Below are 27091 nucleotides of genomic sequence, written 5' to 3' on the forward strand. Positions count from 1 at the left end.
TGGAAGCAGATCGGGGGGGGGGGCACCCAGATAAAGAAAGGGCTCCTCGCTTTCATTCCTACTTCTTCATATCCAACTGTTTGATTTTGGCGAATGAAGGCAAATATGTGTGTCCCAGGCAGAGTTGGTATTCAGCAGGTTCTGACCAGTTCTGGAGAACTGGTAGTGGAAATTTTGAGGAATTCAGAGAAACCGGCAAATACCACCTCTGACTGGCCCCGCCCTCATCTATTCTCTGCCTCCCGAGTCCCAGCTGATTGGCTGGCTCTTCTTTTGTTGCCCTGCCCAGGAGAACGGAGCTGGAAAGCAGGCTAGTGGAGTGGGGTGGGAATGGAGATTTTAGAGTATCCTTCCCCTGCCACACCCACCAATCCAAGCCATGCCCACCAAGCCACCACCACAGAACCGGTAGTAAAAAAAATTGAATCCCACCATTGGTCCCAGGTTAATGTTGCAGGATCCAATCTGGGTCGGTCACCAGGACGAGAGGTTTTGTCATCGGAGCTTTTGGACCCCTGCTGGAGCTCATTTTCTGGGAACTTCTCTCTCACCAGAATGTGTGGTTTTTGGACTGCAGGTAGTCCTTGACTTACATTTCATTTAGTGACCGTTCAAAGTTACAAAGGCACTGGTAAAAGGTGACTTATGACCTTTTTTCACACTTACGACCTTTTGTAGCATCCCCATGATCGTGTGATCAGATTTCAGATGCTTGGCAACTGACTCATACTTATGACCGTTGCTGTGTCCTAAAAGTCACATGATCACATTTTGCAACTTTTTGACAAGCAAAATCAAGGAGGAAGCCAGATTCCCTTAACAACCATTTTACTAACTTATCAACAGCAGTGATTCACTTTAAAAAATGTGTCCAATAAAGTTGTAAAATGAGGCAAAACTCACTTAATAGATGTCTCACTTGGCCACAGAAATATAGAATAGAATAGAATAGAATAGAATAGAATAGAATAGAATAGAATAGAATAGAATAGAATAGAATAGAATAGAATAACAGAGTTGGAAGGGACCTTGGAGGTCTTCTAGTCCAACCTCCTGCTCAGTCAGGAAACCCTATACCATTTCAGACAAATGGTTGTCCAATATCTTCTTAAGAACCTCCAAAGTTGAAGTATTCACAACTTCTGGAGGCAAGTTGTTCCACTGGTTAATTGTTCTGTCAGGAAATTTCTTCTTAGTTCTAGGTTGGTTCTCTCCAGAGGTGGTATTCAGCAGGTTTTGACCAGTTCTGGAGGACCAGTAGCAGAAATTTTGAGTAGTTTGGAGAACCAGCCAATACCACCTCTGACTGGCCGCACCCCCATCTATTCTCTGCCTCCCAAGTCCCAGCTGATCGGCTGGGTCTTCTTTTGTTGCCCTGCACAGGAGAACGGAGCTGGGAAGCAGGTTAGTGGGGTGGGGAGGGAATGGGATTTTGTAGTAACCTTCCCCTGCCATGCCCACCAAGCAATGCCATGCCTACCAAGCCACGCCCACAGAACCGGTAGTAAAAAAAATTGAATCCTACCTCTGGTTCTCTCCTTGATTAGTTTCCGCCCATTGCTTCTTGTCCTGCCCTCAGGTGCTTTGGAGAATAGCTCCAAAATTTTGGGGTTCAATTGTGGTCATAAGTCATGGAATACCTGTGGCTCACACCCCAATCAACCAATAAAAAGCCACACCCAACCAGCCGCCACATAAATGCCAAGCATAGAATAGCTGAAAGCATACATTCTGGTAGACCGAAGTTCCCTGAGGATGGGCTCCAGCACTACCATTAACTCTCTGGTCCCAGTGACCAACCCGGATTGGGATCCTGTTTGGTTTGCGGAAATAATAAAGGTGACCACCCACACCTTTCCTAAGAGATGACGAGAGTCCCTAAGAATCTGGCCCCATGACAACTTCATGTCTGTAATATGAATGTTTGTTTGGCAGAGGAAGGGAGTGTGAAACAAAAGAGCCAACAAATCTTTTTTTAATGCTGTTTGGTTGTGGGAAAGAAGTCCTGATTGTGATACATTATATTAGGCATTGGCTGTTCAGGGAATTTGCTATGATTGAGTTCTAGTTCATTACCCAGAGGACTCCAGTGCTATTGTCAAGGCCTGGCACTACAGCAAGATGGCCTAACCCTCGGGTTACAAAGACTGCAACAGCACAAAGGCAATTATCCTGGAAGAGAAATGTTGTCCCCCAAATCAGCCAGCAATCAATGCCTAAGAAGGGGAGACAACCCCCATCTCCACTTCCGTATTAATAGTGCCATCGAGTAATTACTTTCAGCATGGGCAGGTGCGTGAAAGGATGAGCTCGGTAGAAGTTTCCATCGAAGATTAATGAGTGCTGTCAATTTGCCCAGCAGACAACTGATTCTCCCACTCTGTGTAGCTACTAGTTTTACACATGCCTCTGGCTTCTTTTTCTTGAAAGGGGAAAAAAAAAAAATTAGCCAGTCACTTAAACACAATCAGTTATCATGGATGGATGGGTGTGTGTGTGTGTGAGAGAGAGACAGAGAGAGAGAGAGAGAGAGACAGACAGACAGACAGACAGACAGACAGACAGACAGAGCATCTGCACATGTGCATATACATTCATGTTCTGAACATGAAATAGAGAAGGAGGAAAATGATCATCTTGTCATGTTTGTAGTAATCATAACCTCTTTATCGTTTAGAGAACAATGAGTCATCTTCTTGACTTAATAAGCTCAGAAGCTTTTTTATCTGCTTTCTATGGAGTTTGGAAACTGTGGGGCAGGGATTGAGGATAAGAATGGAGGGTATCCCTTCCCAGAGGCCTTGCACTCCCGTTCCTCTCTTTATTTTGCCATGTTTAGGCCCGAAATCAGGAGCTGGAAATTCAGCTGCTTTGCTGATGAATTTCTGTGAAGTAATTGGAGATTTGCAATGGGTTCTTGAGGGCTGGGTGTTAGATCTGGAGGAGTGGGCGCAATAACGGAGACGAGGCATCTATAGTGACTCAACTCAACTCTTTAATAGTAACTTCAGAACAGAGCAACAACTAGGGCAGCAGCAGCTCTTTTATAGAGCTGGCTGCTGTCACAACAACCAATGAAATTGAATTAACCACTCTAAAAGCGTCCAATCAGAGATGGCCCGCTGTCAGCCAATCAGGTCAGCCAGAATCGGCCAATCACGATTTGCTTATCCATGGGCCAATCAGAAGTGCAGGATTACAAGCCTGCTACTGAAGTAAGCTAGCATGGTTATTGACGAATGAGTTTGTTTACTTCGAACACCCCTCCCCCTAGGTTCCGTCTGAGGGGTGGGGAGACGTATTCTCATAAGTAGGCAGGCCGTTTCACCTGTCTATTCGATTTTCGCTGTTCCACCGGTCTCTGCTCTGGCGCTGGCTCCGTGGGCTGTTTGTAGAACCGTGTGGCGAAAACGGTTCCACTATTCCGCCGGGACTCAGGGCTGTCCTCTCTGTTGTCATCCGGGTTCCCTGGACTTGCTTCTATGGCCGGGCTGCTTTGTGGCGAAACAATCACCCGGCTCGGTCCTCCTCCGGAAGGTGAGTATCCCATGGTTGGTTGTGCAGACTGTTGGGCCAGTTAGTGGGTCATCTGCTATTTCTATTTCGCCCTCGATTTCCCTCCCCCAGTTTGAGATTCAGGGGTTGAGATAGGGTTAGGTGCCAATCGGGAACGAAGTTGGTCTATATGGCGCTTCCATAATTTCCCATCGCTAGTTTGTAGACGGTAAGATCTGGGGCCCGTAATTTGAGTTATAGTAGCGGGGACCCACTATGGATCACCCGAGAAGTTTTTCGCAAAGACTAAGTCGCCTACCTTGAAGCACGACACTTGCTGCTGGAACCGCAAGGTTTTTCTGGCGTGTAGGTTGGGTGTAGGTGATCGAGGTGTGAGCGAAGTTTCCGGCCCATCAGAAGTTCGACCGGGTTCTGTTTGTGATGCTGTGCGGGTGATGTGTTGGAGGAGAAGCATTCTGGTTACTTTGTCGTCAATGTCTCCATGTTCCATCTTGTGCAAGGTCTTTTTATGAATTGGACCATGCGCTCAGCCCTGCCATTGGCCGCAGGGTGAGCCGGCGGTTAAGGCATGGTGGATGCCCCGGTCGGCTAGGTACTGTTCAAATGCTAGGGCAGTGAATTGGGGACCGTTATCTGAGACTAAAACGTCAGGCAATCCGTGCGTAGCAATAGTCTATTTAATTTTTTAATGATGGCTTCTGTGGTGGTGCTCTTCATTTTGTGGACTTGAGCCAGTTGGAATAGGCATCCACAGTTATGAGAAAAGTGTGTCCCTTGGTGGGTCCTGCAAAGTCAATGTGGATGCGGGACCAGGGACCACGAGGTGCGTCCCATTCAGTTGGAGGTGCCTTCGGTGGGGCAGCGGATTTCCTGGCACTTGTTGCATGTGGCCACCCAGGCTTCTATCTGTTTATCGATACCTGGCCACCACGCGCAACTTCTTGCCAATGCCTTCATTCGCACGATGCCTGGATGACCATTGTGCAACAGTTTTAGAACTGTATGTTGTAATTTTTCTGGGATGACGACTCTGTCTCCCACAAGATGCAGCCCTTCTGGGAAAACAGTTCTGTCTGTTGGTGTTTGAAAGGCACGAAGGTGTCGTTGGGTTCGTTGTCAGGCCAATCTCGCTCCACCCAGCTGAGGACTCGGCGAATACAGGATCCTTTTTGTTTCCGTGGCGATGTCTAGTGCAGTCAGGGGTGGTGCAGGGAGAGTTTCGATTTGGAGTGCAGTTAAAGTTGGAGCTGGATCGTCTATGGCTTCTGGTAGCGGAGAATGACTCAAGGCGTCAGCGTGGGGAATGGCTTTCCTGGGCGGTGTTGCAGTTGATAATCGTATGCGGTTAGAAACTCTGACCAACGGGTCATTCTGGGTGATAAGATGTGGGAGTTGGTTTGTCTCCCGCTAAAATGCCAAGCAATGACTTGTGATCGGTTATTATGGTAAACGGTCTGCCATATACATATTCATGGAAGCGTTTAATAGTGGATACAATAGCAAGAGCCTCTTTATCGAGTTGGCTGTAGTTTCTTTCAGTCTTTGATAAAGTTCGTGAAAAGAAAGCAATAGGTGCCTCATTTCCGCTTGGTAGGACATGACTTAAGATGGCTCCTACCCCAAACGGTGAAGCGTTGCAGGTGACAGTTAAAGGCAAAGTCTCGTTATACTGCATTAATACAGCATCTGAGGTTAAGAGATCTTTTACTTGCTGGAATGCTCGTTCTTCCCGATGTCCCCAGACCCAGGAAGCCTTCTTGTCAAGTAGTCTATGTAGGGGCTCAGCTACAGTCGCCTTCTGGGGCAAGAAGATGTTATAAAAGTTAATGAGTCCTAGGAAGGCTTGGAGGTCTGTTTTATTCCTGGGTCTTGGGGCATTTTTATTGCAGTTACTTTTTTTCAGTGGGATGGATTCCCTTTTTGTCAAGAAGGTACCCCAGGAATTCAACCCTCTCAGTACAAAGTTGACACTTGTCTTTTTTACTTTCAAACCGGCTTTTTGAATTTCTGAAGAACCGTTCTGAGTCGTTTCTCTAATACGCCTTTAGTGGGGGCAGCTATCAATACGTCATCAAAATAAGGCACGACTCCTTTTATGCCTTGTAGCAGTCTCTCCATCAGGCTTTGGAAAATGCCTGGTGCTACACTCACTCCGAACTGGAGTCTATTACATTTAAACGCACCTCTGTGCGTGACTATAGTCTGGGCCTCAGCAGTTTCTGCATCTACGGGTAGTTGCTGGTATGCCTGGGCAAGGTCCAATTTTGCAAATATTTTTCCGCCACCCAGGAGTGAAGAAGATGTTGGACCACAGATACCGGTAAGCGCTCTGCTGAAGCGCATGATTTAGGGTGGCCCGGTAATCCCCACAAATTCTTATCGATCCATCAGGCTTTATGGGAGTTACAATCGGGGTTTCCCAATGGGCGTGATCGATCGATTCTAACACTCCCTGAGCTATTAATTTGTCCAATTGTTCATCAATCTTTGGCTTGAGTGTGAAAGGCACTCGACGAGGCTTAAGGCGGATGGGCGCAACATCGGGTTGAGGCTAAACGATATGGGGGATTCCTTGTACTTGCCTAGCTTCTCGGTGAACACGTCCTGGAACTCCTGGATGAGGCCGCTTCCCAGTTGCTGTTCCCGGTCTGGTGAATGCCAGCTAGTTCAATTCCCAGTGGAGTGAACCACTGTAACCCCGTCGGTCTCGATCGACGATGGTAATAGGCAGAGTTGCGGTGTGGTCCTTGAAGGACACCTGGACGTGGCGGGAACCGGCAACGGGAATCCTGTTTCCCTGGTAGTCCCTTAATATGATTTTTTGGGTGCTGAGGTCCTGGCGACGGATGTCAGGGATCAGCTGTTTGAAGGTTTTCCACGAAACCATTGATAGGGACGATCCCGAGTCTACTTCCATTACGCATGGACGATTCTCAATGGCGACCTTCACTCGGATCTTTCTTGCATCCAAGGATGATGCGTGACCAATGGTAATGGTTTGATGCACCTCTTCTTGCCTAGCTGATGCAGCAGGCGCTCGATTTCTGTAGTGATAGTGGTTCCATTGGTGATTCAGACGGTCCCGATTTACAGGTGGGCTGCCCGTTGTTCTTCGGATTGGGCTTGACGCTCGCTTGCTTCTGCAAACCTTTGCAATGTGGCCCCTCTTTCCACAGGAACGGCAGAGTGCGTCAAGGAATTTGCAGTCAGATTGCGGGTGATTGGCCCGCAACTGGCACATTGACGTGCAGGTTTCTGGCTCTTCTGGTCTCGCTGGTCGCGCTCTGACCTGAGTCGGTTGACCTCTTCTTCCTCACTATCAGACGAGGATTCGAGGTCTTCATGGTGAGCCGTTGTTGAGTGCCTCTCGGAAAAAGGCGTAGTATCACTGGCGAGTTGGCGGAGCGGTGCGTTGGTGTGGCGCATTCGAGCGGCCGACTTCCTGGTTGCTTCTGCTGCAGTAGCGTCGGCAATGACATCTGCGAGGTCGATGTCCCTTTAGCCATGATCTTGCTCTGCGCCGTGTGGTCATCTAAACCCAGAACTATTCGGTCTCTCATGGCTTCCTCGAGGTTTGCAAAACCACAAAGGCCTCCCAGGTTCCGGAGGTCCACGATGAAGTCTCCAATGCTCTCGTTTTCCATTGGTCCCTCTGGTAAAATTCGTGTCTTCGGATAAGCGTTGGTACGCGGGTGCATAATGGGCTCGGAAGATCGGTGCAAGGGTATCCCAATCCATTGTCTTAACTTCCGCTGGTTTAGCAAGTGCCTTAGCCATTTTAAAAAGGGCAGGCCCGCAATGGGTCAGGAAGATCTCTCGTTTCTTGCCAGGCGCAGCGTCCTTCAGATTGTTGGTCTCCAGGAACATCTGGAACCTGTCTATATCGAGTCCCAGTCTTCGTTAGCCGGGTCAAATGGAGCGGGTGGTATGGCGCCGCTGGTCATCTTGCCGTTGTTGGTGCGCTCTTAGCCACGTGCTCTATTCGGTACTCAGCGAGTGCTCAGTCAGCTCTATCGTCTCCATATCCCATCTTCGTCGCCAGTGTTAGATCTGGAGGAGTGGGTGCAATAACGGAGACGAGGCATCTATAGTGACTCAACTCAACTCTTTAATAGTGACTTCAGAACAGAGCAACAACTAGGGCAGCAGCAGCTCTTTTATAGAGCTGGCTGCTGTCATAACAACCAATGAAATTGAATTAACTGCTCTAAAAGCATCCAATCAGAGATGGCCTGCTGTCAGCCAATCAGGTCAGCCAGAATCGGCCAATCACGATTCGCTTATCCGCGGGCCAATCAGAAGTGCAGGATTACAAGCCTGCTGCTGAAGTAAGCTAGTATGGTTATTGACGAATGAGTTTGTTTAGTTCGTAACACTGGGTAAGCAACCTATTATCTGCAGATTGTCCCCTTCTTCTTTAAGTAGAGGGAAATGAAGAAAAGTACCGTCTAACTATGACATTCAAAGAAACTCTGAAGTCCAGCCACATTCTCTCGGCCCAACCCTCCTCACAGGATTTTGGTTGTGAGGAAACTAGGAGAACAGAGCATTAGATGTGATGCTGTCAATATATGGCCTTCCCCAAGTTGCTAATCACAAAACTCAGACACACACACACACACACACACACACACTGTTGATCATTCTTCCTGAAATCCAATACTATGCTCCAGGGGTGTCAACCTCAAGACCCACAGGCCAAATTCGGTCCATGGGGTGTTTAGTTCTGGCCCACGGGGCCAACCTGGAAACAGCAAAAGACTGACCAGCGATGCCTCTGCCAACAAAAAGGGAACTCGGGGGACTTGTGCATGCCTCCCGTGCCCCTTTTTGGCCACGACAGCTCCAAGCTCCATTTTTGCTGGCAGAGGGCTGCAGGAGGCCATCACAACTGAAAACAGGGTGCGGGGGAGCATGCAACCCCTCTCCGAGCTTTATTTTTGCTGGCAGAGGCTTGCAGGAGGCCATTGCAGCTGAAAATGGGGCGTGGCGGACTGTGCACGGCCCTCCCGAGCTCCGTTTTCTCTGGCAGAGGGCTATCAAAACAAACTAAAACCAAAACAAAAGGAGAAATGTTTCACCTTTTGCATTTGAGTATGCAAGAAGGGACCGGAAAGGAGAAAGGGAAAGAGGAAAGGAAAAGAAGGAAAGATGGGAAGAGAGCAAGGAAGGAAAAATAAGGAAAGAGGGGAAGGAAGAAGAAAGGAGAATGAAGAGGGAAGGAAGGAAGGAAGGAAGGAAGGAAGGAAGGAAGGAAGGAAGGAAGGAAGGAAGGAAGGAAGGAAGGAAGAATATAATGAAAGTGAAGGAGAGTTTCAGGGAAGTCCTGCCTTAGCACTTGGCCACCACAGGTTCCCCCCTGACATGAGTGACATTGAGCTGGTCACTCCACCATGCCCTTCGAGGTCAAACACAACCCTGATGTGGCCCTCAATGAAATTGAGTTTGACACCCCTGCTATATTCCAACTTCCGCCTGGTCAAAGTCACTACAGTTTTTCTGCTGCATGTTTGAGATTCATACTCAAAAAACAAACAAGACCATGATGACCTATTGGGGACAAGTTGAGGATAGTTGTTTTGTCCCTTAATTCCTCCCCTTCACTTTCCAAACTTGTCAAAATGAAAAAGTAGGAGAAATTATTGGCCATACCACTCTGGAGACCAAAGAAAGGCTATCACCTGGACACTAATCTAGAAATATATCTCAAATATATCAAATCATTTATTGGAATTTACATAAAGGTAGGCGTACGTTGCATTCTTCATTTATAAGTTTAAGTGAGAAATGTAGACCTTGATCATTGTCTAACATCATTGCTCTTTTCCATCTTTCTGTTTATATCAGCACCTTCTGTGTGGAAAGAACCACTGAGGAAATTGTTTTCCTGCCTTCTGTTCAGTGCCACAACTGACCACCCATGATAAGCTATACAATTTATTGGATATTAGATTTTGGTAATTAATTCTGTGGCTTAATTTCTCCTGAAGGAATACTATTCATTGTTCCCAGTAAATATACACAGATATCTCCAGACAAGCGGTAACTTGATTTGTACATAAATGGATTAAACCTCACAACTGTGGTGTCTACAGATTCATTGGTCGTTGTTCACTGGTAGTCTCTTTGATCTCGTAAGAAACAATAGAAAGGGAATTAGTTTATATATTTTTAATCCACACACAACTGTTTCCAAGAAGACCCTACCAATCCTGCGTCAATTTGTCATTTACAACTTTAAATATCACCTACAGATATATAACAATACAATACAAGAACAATACCATAACAATACAATAACATAACAATACAATACCATACAATACAATACCATAACAATACAAGAGCACACAATAGATACAAACTCAAGGTAAACCACACCAAACTTGATTGCAGGAAATACAACTTCAGCAATAGAGTGATCAATGTCTGGAATAATCTACCTGACTCTGTGGTTTCTTCCCCAAACCCCAAAAACTTTAACCTTAGACTGTCTACTACTACTTTCTTTCCTAAGAGGTCTGTCTGTAGGGGGTGTGCATAAGCACAGCAATGTGCCTACCATCCCTGTCCTATTGTTTCTTTTTATTTTTCTTATATTATCCATTTCATGTATTCATATCTATGTTTATACTTATACCTGTTATCTTATAATCGCTTGACAAAATAATTTTTTTTAAAAAAGAACTCTTTGATGGATATCTTTTCAAGAAAATAATGCAGCCTGCCAAATTGGAACTCAGCCACTAAGAAACAGGCATTTAATTCATGAATTATGTTCTGAGAGAATTGTGTAGAAAAATATATATAATTTAGTAAAATAACCTAGACAAAAAAGAAATATTTGATAAAATTGCATAGGAAAATACTTTGATATTAGAAGGCTGACTTTTTAAAAAGGTATATTTGAAATAGATGTAAAGATGATCCTTACTTAATATCCACTTGCTCAATGACTAAACTTATAAACAAGGAACACTTGCCATTGCAGCATTCCTATGGTCACATGATCATGATCTGGGCACTTGACAATTGGCTTACAACAGTGATATTGTAGCATTCTGCAGTCTTGTGACCACCATTTTCAACTTTCACTGGCAGCTTCCAACAAGCAAAGTCAATGGAGAAGCCAGCAGAATGTCACAAATGGTGACTTTGTGATGTCACAAAGGAAGGAAGAGCTGTAAGGGCAGCAAGAGGAAGTGTCAGCGTTCCAGAAAACCTCCATTCCAACCAATAACTCCGAGACAGAGGTCTTCTCAAAAGTTCTGTTTTAATTGGATAGTAAACTGGCACAAATTGGGAAATCCTGAATCTGAAAGTTCCGGGATTCCTTGCAATACGTAAAAACTACAAATCCATCCCATCATCACATCACATGCCCCAATCACCATCCGTCTCAAAATAACATGACTTTGAATTAGAAAAAGAATGTTATTTTGTCTAACTACATGCACTCCAAGAAATTCCCCCCTCCCATTTTCCCAGGCTCAAAATGTGGCAGCGTGGGAGCATCTGGTCTCAATATGGCTTCCAAAGCTGACAGGAAGTGCTACTACTGCCATTGCTAAGCAGCACAGTCACGTGACATCAAACTTTTGAGCCACGCCGCTTAGATTCTAGTCCCATTTGCCACCATTAAAAAGGACTATCTGATACAAAACTGCAACTGTAGTGGAAATATTAAGCATATTACCCAATGATGCATGCAAAACAAGAATTATCATGAAACTGTTTGTAGCATACAGTTGATTTCCTTGTTGGCTGTGACTTTTCTTAAAAAAAAATAATTCACTGAAGTCAAAAGGACTCTTATTTTAGTCTACCAAGCCACAAGAGATGACTCGATGTTATATTTTAAAGGGGGGAGTTCCAATGTTACTATGCACCTATTATCCTAGGCATCGTGTGATTAATTGCTGGAGGATCTTGGTTCTGACTGATCTCCATAGAGGTAGAAAAGGAAAGGCAGTGGCAGAAAACCAGACTGTATAAGATATTGTCCTTGACTTATTTTCTTGAAATACATTTGCTCACTACAGGAAGCATGCATCTCAGTTGTGATCTTCGACATTTAAAAAATAACTTTAAAAAAAACATCCGGATGGGGTTTACAAATGAGCCCCCGATTCTTGATTTAAAGTTCCTAAACAGTATTAAGAGATAGGTGAACAATCTCATGTGCAGCCTTCTAAAAGAGAGTGAACAGACAGCTTGGGTCTCATCCAAGTTGTGCAATCTGTCTGCTTTCCTTGTGTTTGGCCATTAATGAGGGCTGCAGATGTGAGCCTAATGGAAGGAGAATAAAGGTGATGCTTCCAGATATTTTGCAAAGGGATGTAAAGGGAATGAAGTCACCACCTTATTCTAGCAAAGTTTAATAACTTGATGACAAGAGAACATTTAGCAGGTCTGTTTTTTTTCCCACCACTATAGAGGTTTTTTGTATGACAACTTCCAGCATCCTTCCCTATCGTTATGGTGATTGCAAGTTCTCATAGAATCTTCAGGCTGGAAGGATCTTTCAATGTCTTTTAGTCCAACCCTGCTCAAGGAAAGAGTCCTTATACCTTTTCTGGCTTGATTCAGGAGATAAAGTCCAACTTCTCTGTAGCTCACAGTGAGTTCCACTTCACAGTCCCAGAAGCCTTTGGTGCTATGAAGATGCTCCCAGTGGCTCAGTCCCCAGGGCACTGGTTTCATTGGAAGTCCAATTTACCAATGGAAGAGAATAGTTGTAGCTCAGGGTTGAACTGTTGTCTTCTGACAACCCTTGGTTGTTTTCTTGCAGACATTTCATTATCTAACTAAGTAACATCATCAGTGCTAGAAGGGAGTGAGGTTTGCTCTCTATCAGTGTTGATGGGAGTGGTTTTGGTGGTTCCTTGATGTTATTTACTGTTAGCTTGTTTGTCTAAGTTGGGGAGTTGAAGTCCAACTTCTCTGTAGCTAACAGCAAGCTCCTCTTTACTCTCACAGAAGCGCCTGATGCCATGCAAGTGGTCCCAGTGCCTTGGTTGCCAGTCTGCTAAGTTGATCCACTGGACAAAGTCCCACTTCTCTCCATCTCGTGGTGAGCTCCTCTTTGTTCTCTCAGAATCCTCTGGTGCTGTGATTCCCAGTGATTTCTGATATCTCAGGGGCTGCCACAAAGAAAGGGGAGTCAAGCTATTCTCCAAAACACCTGAGGGAAGGACAAGAAGCAATGGGTGGAAATTAATCAAGGAGAGAAGCAACCAAGAACTAAGGAGAAATTTCCTGACTGAACAATTAATCAGTGGAACAACTTGCCTCCAGAAGTTGTGAATGCTCCAACACGAGAGATTTAAAAAGAGATCTTAAAAAGAGATTGGACAACCATTTGTCTGAAATGGTATAGGGCAAGGGTCTTCAAACTTGGCAAGTTTAAGACTTGTGGGCTTCAACTCCCAGAATTCCTGAGCTAACATGACTGGAGGAGGAATTCTGGGAGTTGAAGTCCACAAGTCTTAAAACTATTAAGTTTGAAGGCCCCTGGTATAGGGTTTCCTGCCTAAGCAGGGGGTTGGACTACAAGACCTCTAAGGTCCCTTCCAACTCTGTTATTCTATTCTATTCTATATAGTACAAGTAATCATCAACTCACAGCAGTTCATTTGGTGACCATTCAAAGTTACAAGGCCACTGAAAAAGTGACTTGTGGTCATTTTTCACACTTAAGACTGTTGCAGCATCCCAGTAGTTATGTGATCATTAGGTGCTTGGCAATTGATTCATACTATGATGGTTGCAGTGTTCCCGGATCATGCGATCCCCTTTTGTGACCTTCTGACAAGCAAAGTCAATGTGGAAGCCAGATTCATATAACAACTGTGTTAACTAACTTAACAACTGCAGGGATTCATTTAACAGTTCTGTCAAGAAAGGTCAAAAAAAATAAGACAAAATTAACTTAACGACTGTCTTGTTTTGCAACAGAAATATTGGGCTCAGTTATGGTTGTTACAGGGCTACCTGTATATTCTTCTTCTATATGTTCATACTACAATATAGTATGTCCTTACCAATATAAATATGATCACAGAATCCCTCAAATTGAACTCTCCCTTGGTAATCTGGCAGGCATGTGGATTTCTCTGCTTCATTGCCAACAAAATCTTCAAGGTTTACTTGTCAGGCTTCCGTTCTAAACCATGTTTTGCCTGTAAGTAGTTAAAACAAGGGTGAGATCTTCCTGCAAAGGTAGATAACTGTCTGGTATATCTTCCTTAGTAAACATTTGGGTTCATGCCTGCTATGCAACACTGAAGTAAAGGACCTAGGAGAACCATGCAATTCAGGTTTCAATGAATTTCTTCCTTCTAAAAACAGGAAGGGAAGTGAATCAGGCTTCTTGTTCTCATAAAGTTCTGCTATATAGGTTTATACAGCGAACACGCTGGGGCAGTGGTTAGAATGCAGTATTGCAAGCTAATTCTGCCGACTGCCAGCAGTTCAATCCTGATCAGCTCCAGGTTGACTCAGCCTTCCATCTTTCTGAGGTTAGTAAAATGAGGACCCGGATCGTTGGGGGCAATTTCTTGCATCTGTAAACCGTTTAGAGAGGGCTGTAAGTGTAAAGCTGTCAGCATTCCAGCAAACCTCCATTCCAACCAATGACTCTGAGACAGACATCTCTCAAAGGTTCCTTTTATTTGCATAGTAACCGGTACATCTGTGGAACCCCAAATCTGAAAGTTTCGGGCTTCCTTGCAAAAAGTAAAGACTACAAATCCATTCCCATCACCACATCACATGGCCCAATCACCATCCGTCCCAAAGTAAGGACTTCCTTTTCACTATGTGCAACACTCCCTGACCTTGAATCAGCAAAAGAATTTTATTTTGTCAAACTAGATATACTCAAATGAATTCCCCCCTCCCACTTTCCCAGGCCCAACTGTGGCAGCATGGGAGCATCAGATCTCAGTATGGATTCCAAAGCTGACAAAAGCACTATGACACAGCACATAAATCTAAGAGTTTTTGCTAATCCTATTGCTTATCCTGAATGTCCCTGGCCACATCATACAGAAACTAACTTTTTCTTCTTAGAAAAAGCAGCTGCTTAGGCACACCCACATAACTTCTCCAATAAATTATTTGGTGGGTGATGCACTTCCATGCGTTGATTATGATCAAAGCCCTTTTCAGCCAGTAGAGATTTGTAGATTATTTTCCTCCCTAGAGCCATGACAACAGCTGGGGATCAGCTGTGGCACTTATGCTAATCTACTCCCTTGACACTAAAGATAGGAAAGACTAATAAGCTTTTCTCAGCTTCTTCTTCTGAAAATGAGGATTTCTGCCTTCCACACTACCCAGCACACTGTTGGTGGAGACACTGTCTGCCTCGTGGCTGCAGCATCCTCTGTACCACTTCTTGAGACAAAGCATAAGATGTTACCCAACCCTATTCCTTGTACAGAAACCAGCAGACTATGCAATTTTTCTTCAGATTGACAATGGTAGAACATCCTCCGCTGTCTTCATAAATAGTAGGGTGGATTAAGGAGCACAAATCATTTTGCATAGTACATGGCTTCTCTTCTGACACTTGGCCACCCTGTGCCACAATTTACTTTCTACGGCAATTGCTTCACTCATCACACTTAATATTAGGGTTGATCCTGGCTTCTTTCCTACAGTTCTTTGGAAAAATTGGCAGAATATTTATGCAGTACCACATTTAGACTTGAGGTAAGGTTCTAAGCTATGAAAGCTTGGTTGCCTCCTGTTAAAAAGTTACACCATAATTTCTCACTATGGTGAGATTGGGTCACCACAAAAAATTGAATACACACAGAGACAAATACATAGACAAAACATATATACATATACATATACATATATACATATATACATATACATATACATACACATACACATATACATACATACATACATACATACATACATACATACATACATACTGACATACATATATATATATATATATATATATATATATATATGGATCTTTGGTTATTCGGGTTTTCTCGCGTAAGATTCAAAGTATCTAGGCAACGTTTGGCGAGGTCCCACTCGCCATCTTCAGGCTGGTGCTTTCGGCTTAGTGCCAGTGCAAGCAGTGTGTGACCGGAGCTGCCATCTCTCTATATATACAAGTGGTGGGGGATGGTGTGCTGGGCTGGTTGGCTGTGCTGCAGCCTCTTGATTGGTTGATGGAGTTGATGTTGGTATAATGGGCTGTGTAATGGCCTTTTGTTGTAGAGATATCCTGGATCTTGTGCTGTCATCTCCTGGGTCGTTAGCCTCTTGTGTTTTAACGGCTTGGGTAATGGGTTGTGTGATGGGCTTGTGAGTTCTTTTGTTGTGGTATCCTGGGTCTTGCGTTGTAATCTCCTGGGTCGTTTGTGTTTTGATCTCTTTTCGATTAGCCTCCTGTGTAGTAACAGCTTGGGTAATGGGTTGTGTGATGACCTTGTGAGATTTATTGCTGTGGTATCCTTGGTCTTGTGCTGTGATATCCTGGGTCATTTGCTGTGTTGTGACTTCTTGAGTTCTTGAGGTGTAATTTCTTGAGTTTTCTGATGTGATGTCCTGAGCGGGTGGCTGTGATGTAGCATTTTGGGTTTTTAATATGGCTTTGAGTTTGGGGTCTGGGTCTGTGTTCGTTTGGCTTCGAGTTCGTGGTCGTGCCACATCTTCATGGTGGGGGTCAGTTCGCTTCATGTATGGTTCAGAGGAGTTTGAAGTGGGTAGTGATGCAGCTGCAGTGCGGCTTCTGGTCTGTGGTCGTGTCTCATCTTCTGTGTGGGTGTGAGTCTGATTTTTACGTGGAAGTGTGGTGGTGGCATCTTGTGTGGCCCTCATGGGTGTGGGTCTGGTGTCATTTATCATGTTGGGTACTCGTCTGTTCATGAGGGCGGGTTTCCAAATGGCTGGTAAGCGGGAGGTGTCATCTCTTTTATTCATGCTGTGTGGGTTTTCTATCTCTATGGCTTCTCTGATTATTCTGCTGCTGTGGTGTTCAGTTTTGGCGATAGTTCTGGTATTTTTAAAGTCAATCTCATGTCCTGTGGCTTTGAGGTGTTGGACCAGGGAAGAGGTTGGTTCTTCTTTTTGATTGAGTTCTTATGTTCTTCAACGCGTGCACTTATTCTTCTGTTAGTTTGTCCAATGTATGTGGTGAGGCAGGCAGTGCAGGGGATTTCATATACTCCTTGGTTTTCTAACTCGATTTTGTCTTTAGGGTTTCTTAGGATGGTGGATATTTTTCTGTTTGTGCAGAATGCTGTTTTAATGTTGTGTTTTTGGAGGATCTTGCTGATTTTGTCTGTAGTGCCTTTTATATATGGGAGGAGGGCTTTGCCGTTCTCTTGTTCTCTGTCTTGGATTTTGGTTGGGGTTTCTTTTTGGATTAGGTGGGTGATCTTCTTTCTTTGAAATCCATTGGCTGTTAGTACGTTGGTGAGAGTGTTTAGTTCGGTTTTTAGGTGTTGTTCATCAGCTAAGCATTTTGTTCTGGAGATGAGTGTCTCAGCTACGGAATTGATCTGTGCTGGGTGGTGGTTACGTTCAGGTTGCTGTTGCTCCCAAACACATCCCCACAGAAACCATCATATGCGGAGTTGAAACCAGCCTGACCAAAACCAACCCTGATGAGGCTAATAGAATCAGACTCGAAATCACCAACATCCTCTGCACTAGCAAACCACCCAAAAGCAACTTATCAAAAGAAGAACAAACTGCACTACGTAACCTGAAAGAAGACACCAGCATAATAATCCTACCAGCAGACAAGGGCAACGCGACAGTGGTTTTGAACACATCTGACTACCAAACCAAGTTAACCAACCTACTCCTAGACCCCACATACAAACCCCTAAAGACAGACCCCACCACCTACCTAGAAAAAACCACCAGATCCAAAATAAAAGCCTCCCCCATCAGTGAAGAAATCCAGCAAAGAATCATACCCAGAGAGAAATCATCCAGATGCCCTAAGCTTTATGGTCTCCCCAAGATACACAAAGAAGGAACTCCACTTAGACCAATAGTCAGCTCCATAGGCTCACCTCTACAAAACCTAGCCAAATTTCTCGCCAAACAACTACAGCCCTATGCAGAATCCATCAACTCACATGTAAGAAACTCATTCCAGTTCATCGAGATCATAAAGAAACAAAACTTACAACCCAGCGACCTACTAGTTAGCTTCGATGTCATATCCTCTTCACCCAAGTGCCAATAAAAGAAGCCTTGACAGCCATCCAAAACAAATACAACCCCCAAGCACATCCTAGATCTGACCAACCACTGTCTATCCAATACATACTTCACCTACAATGGACAAAAATACAAACAAATAGAAGGAGCACCCATGGGATCACCCTCTCACCTGTCATCGCAAACCTCTACATGGAACATTTTGAAACACAAGCTCTAGAAAATATGATCACAAACCCAAACTCTGGCTCAGATACGTAGATGACACCTTCATAATCTGGCCACACGGGAAAGAAAAACTGAACAACTTCCTCACACACCTCAACAGCCTACACCCCAAAATACAATTCACCATGGAAACAGAAGCTAACAATCAACTTCCCTTCCTAGATGTCTTGGTATACAAAAAACCCAATGGCTCCCTAGGACACACCATCTACCAAAAGAAAACACATACAAACCGCTATCTACAAGCACTCTCACACCACCACCCAGCACAGATCAATTCCGTAGCTGAGACACTCATCTCCAGAACAAAATGCTTAGCTGATGAACAACACCTAAAAACCGAACTAAACACTCTCACCAACGTACTAACAGCCAATGGATTTCAAAGAAAGAAGATCACCCACCTAATCCAAAAAGAAACCCCAACCAAAATCCAAGACAGAGAACAAGAGAACGGCAAAGCCCTCCTCCCATATATAAAAGGCACTACAGACAAAATCAGCAAGATCCTCCAAAAACACAACATTAAAACAGCATTCTGCACAAACAGAAAAATATCCACCATCCTAAGAAACCCTAAAGACAAAATCGAGTTAGAAAACCAAGGAGTATATGAAATCCCCTGCACTGCCTGCCTCACCACATACATTGGACAAACTAACAGAAGAATAAGTGCACGCGTTGAAGAACATAAGAACTCAATCAAAAAGAAGAACCAACCTCTTCCCTGGTCCAACACCTCAAAGCCACAGGACATGAGATTGACTTTAAAAATACCAGAACTATCGCCAAAACTGAACACCACAGCAGCAGAATAATCAGAGAAGCCATAGAGATAGAAAAACGCCCACACAGCATGAATAAAAGAGATGACACCTCCCGCTTACCAGCCATTTGGAAACCCGCCCTCATGAACAGACAGTACCCAACATGATAAATGACACCAGACCCACACCCATGAGGGCCACACAAGATGCCACCACCACACTTCCACGTAAAAATCAGACTCACACCCACACAGAAGATGAGACACGACCACAGACCAGAAGCCGCACTGCAGCTGCATCACTACCCACTTCAAACTCCTCTGAACCATACATGAAGCGAACTGACCCCCACCATGAAGATGTGGCACGACCACGAACTCAAGCCAAACGAACACAGACCCAGACCCCAAACTCAAAGCCATATTAAAACCCAAAATGCTACATCACAGCCACCCGCTCAGGACATCACATCAGAAAACTCAAGAAATTACACCTCAAGAACTCAAGAAGTCACAACACAGCAAATGACCCAGGATATCACAGCACAAGACCAAGGATACCACAGCAATAAATCTCACAAGGTCATCACACAACCCATTACCCAAGCTGTTACTACACAGGAGGCTAATCGAAAAGAGATCAAAACACAAACGACCCAGGAGATTACAACGCAAAGACCCAGGATACCACAACAAAAGAACTCACAAGCCCATCACACAACCCATTACCCAAGCCGTTAAAACACAAGAGGCTAACGACCCAGGAGATGACAGCACAAGATCCAGGATATCTCTACAACAAAAGGCCCATTATACCAACATCAACTCCATCAACCAATCAAGAGGCTGCAGCACAGCCAACCAGCCCAGCACACCATCCCCCACCACTTGTATATATAGAGAGATGGCAGCTCCGGTCACACACTGCTTGCACTGGCACTAAGCCGAAAGCACCAGCCTGAAGATGGCGAGTGGGACCTCGCCGAAATGTTGCCTAGATACTTTGAATCTTACGCGGGAGAAAACCCGAATAACCAAAGATCCACATACAAGTAGCAACGTTTCGGCAGAATCTCATCTGCCATCATCAGGCTTCTGTATTGTGTTCGTCTGTGAGACGAACACAATACAGAAGCCTGATGATGGCAGATGAGATTCTGCGAAACGTTGCTACAACTTTAAAAGCACAACTATAATGACGTGGGAAAATACCCGAACAAAGCCGAATACCATACATGTAAGTACCTGAAAACTTAAGAATGATATATATATATATATATATATATATATATATATATATATATATATATATACACATACATACACACACACACACACACACACACACACACACACGACAAGGTAGATAACTATATATATATTATATATATATATTTTGTCTATGTATTTGTCTCTATATACACTATATAATAATAAAGCAAAGCTGTCAAACTCATGCGCCAGCCATGCCCACTGGTTTGGCAAAGGGGGAAAAAGTTGTGATACATCAGTGATGATGCCATAACAACCTGAGTTTGACATCCCTGTAATAAAGCATTGAAGTGAAAAATACTAATTATTTTCAAATGAATACATTTATGGATTACATATATATCATTTGGCTGGCTTGATGTCTTCCATAGATTATAATATAGTATCCCCAGGAAGCAATACATAAATGTTATTATTAAAATAATTTTAAGGTATGTTAAGATATTCAATATGTCAAATGCTGATGAAAATAAATATTGTGGATCTCTTATTTTATTAATATAAGTAATATTGAACGTGTTTGCAAAATCAAAGAAACTGATATTCTGAAATTTTGTGAGGCCTTAAAGATTGTGAGACTCTAAGCTGTAGCTTGTTAGGTTTATGCCTAAAACTGGCACTATATAAAACGGATATGTATACCCATGACCCAGCAATACTGGAAAATGTAAGTAGAAAAATAGCATACCTGAATATTTTCTTTTGTGTTTCAGACAACTCTGCTAGATTGTACTTAATTCAGAACTAGAGATGAACAATCATTCAAAGTGGGTCCAGATATTTATTTCACACTCATACTACAAATGTTTTTTGTACCCTTAGAGTTGCCTTAATTGTCTTAGAATTGCCTAATAATTAATGGCCTAAATAATCACTATTGGATGAGATGGGCAGCACCTAAATCAAATAAATATTTTTTATTTAGGAAATTACTCTCTATAAAATGAATTTGGTTTTGTTTTTACCTGTTTCATCGATTCTTTATCATAAATTTATTCAACTAGAAATAAAAGAGAGTTTATTTCTGGTAAAATATTGTTTTATGTTTTAAACTCTGAATATCCTTTTTCACACCAGCATGTGCCCACACTCAATATACAGTCAAAATATCACCCGGAGTAGTTCATCTTTGTTTTTTGGCAAGTCTTTTATATTATTTTGCTGGGGGGCAAAATCGATGAATCAAACTAACCTATGCTGGTGTTTGTAGGATTATGTCTGAGATTTCAAGCCAGGTCTAACCTACTTAGCCATCTATACAAACTAAGATGACGAAAAGTGATAATCTATACATGATGAGAAAGCAAATACCAGCTTTTTGTACTGGCATTCTGACCTCAAACCCAAGAATTTGATTCACCTGAAATTCCCATTAACAACATACTTTGTCCTTTCCATCCATTACACCCTGTGGACATCTGTGTTTAAACTAGACAAATTCTTCTATATACCTTTTTAAACTATTTAATACAGGTGAACAGTCTAATAATACTCTCTCGCCACCTTTTTCAACTTTTAGTTTCTAGAGTTGCTCCGAGTTTTGAGATGGCTGAAAAAAAGCAGATAACCAACTATTGATGTCCACGCTATGGCCAGTGAAGTCCATTAAAATAACTTGATGCTCAGAATTTTAAAAAAATCCAAGCAGACCATAAGATTCTTACATGTGTGGGAAGATGTCTTTATTTGATAACGTGCTTTGGTTCCTTACTTCCAAATATAGCATGTTAAGCCAACACATCTTTGGAGTCCTTCCTATCAATTCTGCTCTGGAAGATTCTGAAATTCTACCTTTAAATCCTGCCCTGACAAGAGTATTGCAAATAAAATTTTATATCTCTCCAGGATGTCTCAAGCACTTTGAAAAATAAATACGGAAATCTGTGGACTCTTAATGAATAATTGCTTTTTGCAAATTGCAATCAGCTACTCTAGTCAAATTTAACACTCTCTCTGTATTTATGTGCTCTCTCTGTGTGTATATCACTAGCTGTTAAATGTCTAATTTCTTAATTTCTTGAAGCTTCGCAAAACACATGGTACTTCAATTAATGTGGTTTTTACAGTAGTGGTCTTATATTAATACTGTTTACAAAATAAGGTATACTTTGGATTACTCCGAGTTGAGAAGAGCTTTTTTAAATCTTTTTTTAAGTTTAATCTGCAAAATGTCCCTTTGCACAAATGAGTCAATAGTCACATCACAGTAAATCTATGCAGGGAAAGGACTAGCATATTTTCTATTACACAAATTCACTCCTGCTTCATTGGAATAGAGATTATGTACAATATGTCCCTGAAGATGTTTTTTTCCAGTGGGGCCCAGTGTATTTCATTTAAATGCCAAGGCACAAAAATCTAAAACAATGTGACTTTAACAAGAAAAAAAAAGAAAAAAGAAAATGAGGGGGATTGGAGGAGGAATTTGATGAGAAAATGGCAAGAATTCCTGTGGCATTTGGGTAACAGTTTCCAGCCTTCATTTTAATAGAATAAACAGGATCATATTTCATTCAAATCTGGCAACGAGATGAGCTTTGGGTATTACACTGATATAAACCAATAAAGAATTTGCAAATTTGAAACACTAATTAACAGACACAATATTAAATGAAAAAAAGTTTGCTCAAGGGGCAAATACATTTGAAGACTTCCAACTTTTATTAGAATATGTTTTTGAAGAGGAAAATGCAAAAGAAACTGTTCTGACTTTTTTTCCCAGAGAAAATAAGATGGGATAGATATAGATCTAGGTGAGATAGATAGATAGATAGATAGATAGATAGATAGATAGATAGATAGATAGATAGATAGATAGATAGATAGATCTAGAAGATATAGATCTAGAAGATATAAATATAGTTGATATAAATGGTAGAGGTTGGGAGAGGGAGAGGGAGAGCAATGGAGGAGAAAGAAGGGGAGAGGGAAGTGGGAAGTGGGAAGTGGGAAAGAGGTTGAACTGTGAAATCCTGGATGAAGTAAGACTCCATTTTGCAACATAAATTTATTTGTTTGCTTGTTTGTTTGTTTATCAAACATGTACAAGAGAACAAGTATAAATATGAACATAAACAAGAACAAAGGGAGTAAATACAGATAAATGGGGGCAATAAGACAGGGACAGTAGGCACACAAGTGCACTTATGCACTCCCCCTTCAAGGACCTCTTAGGAATGGAGTGAGGTCCACGGTAGACAGTTTGAGGTTGAATCTGTGAGGGGGTTGAGGCTGTAATAACGGAGTTGGGTAGGGCATTTCAGGCATTGACCACTCTTTTGCTGAAATCGTACTTTCTGCAATCCAGTTTGGAGCGGTTTACCTTGAGTTTGTATTGGTTGTTTGCCTGAACTACCATATTCTTATGAAAAAGCAAGGTACACTAAACTAAATAGGACACATTCCTGAGCATACTAAATTAGATTATGGTATTAGTGTCTAGTGTCTAGGACATGTCGGTAGAATCAGAATGGAATCTTATGATCCTCTGGATATCGCTGAACATCTAAAACCCCTCACATTGGACGTCCCAGCTGCAATAGTTAGGAATTAGACATTAGTTCAATATCTGGAGGGCCCCTGGTCTCTCACCCTTGCAACAAAATTCAGGCAGCTAGCAACTGGCATGTACTTATGACAGTTGTACTATCCCAAGGTCATGTGATCAGCATGTGTAACCTTTCTGGCCAGCTTTCAACAAGTAAAGTCAATGAAGGAAGCCAGATTCACTTAACAATGATGTGATTCACTAAACAACTTGCTTAATTACTGTGGCAAAAAATGGTCATAACATGGTGCACAACTCATTTAACAACTGTCTTGCTTAGCAAAAAAAAAAATGGAGCTCTATTGTGGTCATAAATCAAGGATTACTTTAGTGATTTCTATATTAACAAAGTTTCCAAGAAATCGTATTTGGATTGGGATTGTCAGGCTTGTTCACAATTCCCTGAAATTTGCACCATGAAATAAGGTGAAGTAGTTTATTAAAAAGACCAAATTGTTTAGAGAAGTTGGGGGGGGGGGGTATTTTTAGAAAAATAGTATTATTCAACGCTCTGTATTTAAATTTGGATGAATGAAATGAATGAATGACTCCAAAGGGTTACGGTTTGTGCTACAGGAATGATACAAACATGAAAAACCCAGCTTTACACAAGCAAGTTAAAGTAGTGCCAATTAGGTCTGAGCTTTCCAGTGTCATCTATACACTTGGCAGTGAGTGAATGGAACACACAACTATTGTAACAGGTAGCAGACAAAACCAAGTATTTGGGGCAGTGGTGGGATTCAAATTTTTTTTACTACCGGTTCTGTGGGTATGTCTTGGTGGGCGTGGTGTGGCTTGGTGGGTGTGGCTTGGTGGGCATAGCAGGGGAAGCATACTGTAAAATCCCTCCCCAGTCCTGGGGGAAGGTTACTGCAAAATCCCATTCTCTCCCCACCCCACTAACCTGCTTTCCAGCTCCGTTCTCCTGTGCAGGGCAACAAAAGAAGACCCAGCCAATCAGCAGAGGCAGAGAATAGATGGGGGTGGGGCCAGTCAGAGGTAACATTTGCCGGTTCTCCGAACTACTCAAAATTTCCGCTACTGGTTCCCCAGAACTGGTCAGAACCTGCTGGATACCCCTCTGATTTGGGTGGGGGTGGGGAGGATTCACAATGCACATTGGTGTGAATGACTCAGACTTCTGACAAGCATTAAAACAGCCACATTATATGACTACTTTGAAAGTTGTCCCTGTTTGTTTCGGCAAATGTCTGCATACACAGACCACACTCCACCTATAATTGCTGGTGAAATGAGAGGCCGCTGGATGCCCATTCATGGAGAGACAGGATCAACTTTGAAAGCAGCACCAGAAGCCCAGCGAAAGACACAGATGCTTTAACATTTTTTCATGCTCAGAAGAGAAGTGTTTCCTTTGTGTTAACACACGTTGCAAAATGTTCTTTCAAATACTTTGCACATCCTGATTAAATAGCTCCATGAAAATGTCAAAGTCATACACAGCCATTGTGAAAAAGCCAAGTTCCAAGTTGGGGATAATTAGGAAAAGGGTTTTATAAAATGGACCTGCCAATCATAACATATTGCCATCCTGATGGGGAAAAACTGTGCTGTTCTTGTCAGTGTATTCACGAAATGAATATTATAAAGGCTGAATGGTTTAAAAAAAAAAAAAAGCAACCATTTGGTCAAGCAACTAGCAATGCTTCATTTTGTTTATCTGATACAAAAGGTGAATGAGGAGGGGGTAAGGTAGAGTAGAAATCCTGCATTATTTTGTGAAGCTGAGCACTTCAGATAAAATCTCACAATCAGTATGGTACATGATCAGATCAATAAATAGAAGATAACAACACCAATTGGGTTAGTTATCCATCATTATGTAGAGAAGTAATGGCAGAGCCTGGGGATAGAGTTAAAAGAGGAATTAACCTGGAGTCTCTATGTTCCCACACGTGATCTAAGTCCAACCTTTTTTGAATTCCATTAACCCTTATCTAGTGCCAAAATAATGTTGTTAGTTGGTTAGATTCCTGTGCATAGGTATGAGCAACGTAAGTTTAACTAGAACTTATGGTGTGACCCTAATCTTTCACGCCTGACACATTTTAGTTTGCAAGCAAAATAACATTTGCTCGGAAAGAGGGGAGTGATATTTGGTTAAAGTTCTCTTTATAGGTTTTCCGCTATGAAAGTAAGACAAGAGTAAGCATTGTGCACCCTTCAAATGCTGTTTTTCCCATCCCTCGAAATATTGCCCCTTCCAGTGGATCAAAAATTATTTCAGGAATGAAAACATTCTTTAGCCTTTCTGTCGTGGATCTGCCCCCAGACCCGTCTCCAGACACAAATTCAGAGGAGGGCAGTGAATTTGAGTCAGCAGAGGAAAGTGCAAAGCCAAGCATTGGTCAGGATGGGGGCTCGGAGAGCACTAGCATCAGCTGGGTTGATCAGATGAGCAACAGGCTGAGGCTGAACAAGGCAAGCCACAGCTCCAGCAAGTTGGCTAAGAAGCTCCAGGCTAGGACCAGGAACAATTGTCGCCTGTTAGCAATGAGGATGAGGTGGAGTCCATACCTCCTCCAAATCCAAGGTGATGGAGAGCAGAGAGGGGGCAGACACAATATCGGTCAGCTAGACTACTCATGAGGACGCAACCTTGCATCTCATTAAGGCTGCACCGCGTTGCCTACTTAATCCCATCCTGAAGACTTGAATGTTGCTGGAGCAATGTGTCCAGTTCTGTGCCTTGTATGCTTGTGCTGTGTATCCTGATCCATTTGACTCATGGATTGTTTTCCTGCACTTCACGTGTGCCCATTGGACTTGGTTACCCAGTGACTCTTGCTGTGCTGAGCTCAGAATCTGTACCTGTGCAATGAAGGTGCTTTCTGGGGTCCTGTTTGGGGAGGGATCAGTGGTGGGATTCAAAAAAATGTACTACTGGTTCTGTGGGCATGGCTTGGTGGGTGTGACATGGCTTGGTGGGCACGGCAGGGGAAGGATACTGCAAAATCTCCATTCCCTCCCCACTCCTGAGGGAAGGTTACTACAAAATCCCATTCTCTCCCCACCCCACTAACCTGGTTTCCAGTTCCATTCTTCTGTGCAGGGCAACGAAAGAAGACCCAGCCGATCAGCTGGGACTCGGGAGGCAGAGAATAGATGGGGGCGGGGCCAGTCAGAGGTGGTATTCCGAACTACTCAAAATTTCCACTACCGGTTCTCCGAACAACTCAAAATGTCTACTACCGGTTCTCCAGAACTCATCAGAACCTGCTGAATACCACCTCTGGGAGCAATTGAACAAACACCTATAGACTCTCATGCATGTGTGTATAGAGAATGGGGCAGCACACTTTCAGGGGGGGAATTAAAGACCCATCCCTCCTGAGAACAATTCCTATGACTTTCCATTTTGGTTTGCTTTCATGACATTTTTGCCCTGTTTTTTAAACTGCTCTCTGAAAAAACTTTGATCACATGCAGCTTGGATCTTACCTTCTAATAAAAGCATTCTGGTACATGATTTGATGAACAACAATGGCAGATAAACTAAAAATGTATTTTTTTCCCTATTCATTCTT

This window comes from Notechis scutatus, chromosome 3 (genome assembly GCF_049901735.1).
Source record: "Notechis scutatus isolate UNSWTSFEM ecotype Mainland chromosome 3, rNotScu1.2, whole genome shotgun sequence".
In the NCBI taxonomy this organism is placed as follows: domain Eukaryota; kingdom Metazoa; phylum Chordata; class Lepidosauria; order Squamata; family Elapidae; genus Notechis; species Notechis scutatus.